The sequence below is a fragment of the Syngnathus scovelli genome, unplaced genomic scaffold (assembly GCF_024217435.2).
Source record: "Syngnathus scovelli strain Florida unplaced genomic scaffold, RoL_Ssco_1.2 HiC_scaffold_27, whole genome shotgun sequence".
NCBI classification, from domain to species: Eukaryota; Metazoa; Chordata; class Actinopteri; order Syngnathiformes; family Syngnathidae; genus Syngnathus; species Syngnathus scovelli.
Window position 1 is genome coordinate 1,603,011 of NW_026061362.1, and position 2,771 is coordinate 1,605,781.

Below are 2,771 nucleotides of genomic sequence, written 5' to 3' on the forward strand. Positions count from 1 at the left end.
GGGACGCCTTACGTACGCTCACGCCGTCGGCCTCGCAGTAGATCTGCAAAGGGCTGAGGCCGTCTGGGAAACGGACTTGCAGAAACTTCAAGACGGGGGAGCGCCACTCCCTCTCCTGAAAGGCAGAGGCATGCATCCGTCCGTCCGTCCGTCCGTCCGTCACATCTCTGGCCTCAAAACGCTTGTGCGAGTCTTCCCACCTCCAGCTCCAGGATGCGGAACTCAAGCAGTTCGTTTTGGTCTCGGATATCCTGGATGTGCTCTTTCAGACGCGCTTCTTCCGCCTCCATCCGCCTGACCTGAAAAGACAGTCAGACCTCATCTGCGGGGCTTCCGGACGGGTGTGACGCCAAGCGACTCCGCCCAGCGCCTTTCTTTCCGTCACCTTTTCGGCCAACTGCTGATTGCTCTGACGCAGCAGCTGCTTCTCCTCCACCCACTTGACATTCTAGAAGAGACAAACGCGTGGACAGCTTTGGAATGTTGTGTCATTTTCATCCACAAATTCTTTGGTTGACTGGAAAATGACATTTGCTTTTCTCCACATTTTCCCAGCCACGTTCAGGGGGGGTGGGGGGGGGGGGGGGGGGGGTTGTTGGTCCAGTAATGCCAGACGAATGAGTGACTGAAGAATGTAGCTATTTTGTCTGAGAAAAAGGTGTGCTCATTGATAAGCTTACCTGTCCTTGTTGCTTCAGCGCTGACTCCAGATCTGCTACTCTGCTTTGATAGTGACCCATTTCTACTGTCATGTAACATGGGGGGAAGAGATGGTGCAAATGGTAAAATATGGATTGTTCACAGGAATAAATTGGCAGAGCTGAAATTCCAAATTTGTCCAAAAGATGGCGCCAGACCAAAACATGAGACCAAAAAAGGGGCCAAAATAAGCTAAGCAAGTTAAAATAGAAATAAAACAGGAACACGGTGTCGGATTGTGAGTCACGCATGGACGCACAAATGTGATTTTTACTTTTTGATTTCTTTGCTTGGCTAAAAATGTATTCTGTAACAGCTTAAAGCAATATTGTTAGTCAATTCGATCAAGGGACCCGTCACTATGAGAATAGTGGCGTGACATAAATTGTTTGGAGAAGCACAAATGTGATTTTTACTTCTTGATTTCTTTGCTTGGCTAAAAATTGATTCCCTCTTTCATGAACTGTGTTTTGCAATCGAATTGTTCTGGGATTGAATGATTTTATTAACACGGGTATCAGTGGGTGAAATTGTTCGGTTTCTGGAGTGATTAAGATTTGTAATTCTATTTCATGTTTCTTCAATAAATGTGTTGTGTATATTCATCTACTTTGTTGTGCGCTGATTTGTACTGAATGTACAATCGATGGTTCGGGGTTGATTTGACAATTTGATTAATGTGCGGGGGGTTATTATGGTATAACATAGGACCGTAATAAATAAAAGTAACATCAGACAATTTTAGAGAATTGAATAACTTTCGTAGTTATTTGAGACACGAGTGAATTTCAATCCGTTTGAAAGTTTGCTTCGTCTGAATAAATTAACGGAAGTGTTTGAATCGGATTATCGGTTTGGTGTAGAACTGAAAGTAATTTAATTATTTGAAGGGCGCAGGCCCGTTTCCCCTTTTGACGGGCCGCGTAAAAAGTAACTCCGAACATGTTAGAGAATTAAATAACTTTCGTAGATATTTAAGGGAAGAGTGATTATTGAAAGAGGTGCGTTTGACACTACCATCAGCTTTTCTCTGGTCTGAAAGGAGGAGGAGGGAGGCTCCTCCTCCTCCTTTCAGACCAGAGAACACCCGAGGCTGGGTGAGAACGGGGAGGCTGCGACCCGGCCGGGGGTTGCGGGAAGGGGCGCCACCTTGATCTCCTTCTCGGCGTCGTAGTCCCCTCCGCTGGTCTGGGCTAGCAGAGCGTAGGCTCGTTGCAGCGCTTGATATTCTTGCGTCAGCTGGCGGTAGCGAAGCTCCGCCTCCTCATGCACACACCAATGCAACACAGCACTAGTACCAGAATCAGTCAGACCGGCGACAAAGCACCCGCGACGCAAAGACGAGTCCGATTCCAGGCTGAAGAGGAATGTTTGGCGCCAATACGCTGGCAGAAATGGCGGGCTACCTCTTCGGGTTCCGTGTCGGGGGTTCTGTCGGTGTGAAAAGACAAGGACGATCCGTCCGAGTCCACCAACACGTCTTCGTCGTAGCCGTAAAATGTTTCGATGACCTGCGGGCGCGGAAGCAAACATCTCTCTGAACAAACTGAAGCGACACCTCACGATGAATCGACGAGAGGAACGATAGCGAGAAAAAGGCCATTTCATCTTGCGCAACACCAAGCAGCCGCAAACAAACAGACTCACCTTGCAGGACCTCACGCTTTGTTCCTCCTCAGAGATTCTCGACGTCGGTATCGTAGCAGCAAATCTCTCTCCTGTCGACACAAATAATCCGCCTTTGAGATTCTTTGGATGCAAAGGGAACGAACGGCTCCGGCGCAGAAACAAACGCGACTCACGATGACATTTCTGACATGAGCTCCTGTCTCCAGAGCCTGAAAAACCCGTCACCGGCGATGATTGGAGGGACGCTCGTCTTTTCCAAAAGTGACAACTACAGGGTGTGTCAGGGTTTTCCAGATTATCTTTATCGTATGATTATGTTGCTTTGACTTTGACTGCAACCTGTAATAAATAATATTATTTATCCCTTATTTATCCCTATCGCTTATCCCTTCCTACACAAAGTCGTAAAACATCCCTTGCTATGTTTTGACTAGAGGTCAAGG

General features: G+C 47.4%; 1 long non-coding RNA gene across 1 annotated transcript; it reads right to left on the reverse strand.

Annotated features, from left to right (window-relative positions):
- Positions 1-1,848: 1,848 nt before the first annotated feature.
- Positions 1,849-2,423, reverse strand: LOC137839928 (uncharacterized). Its single transcript, XR_011086324.1, has 3 exons — positions 2,347-2,423; positions 2,106-2,210; positions 1,849-1,962 (listed from the first exon to the last, which is right to left on the reverse strand). It is a non-coding gene; the product is annotated as an uncharacterized lncRNA (long non-coding RNA).
- Between the last annotated feature and the right edge of the window lie 348 nt (positions 2,424-2,771).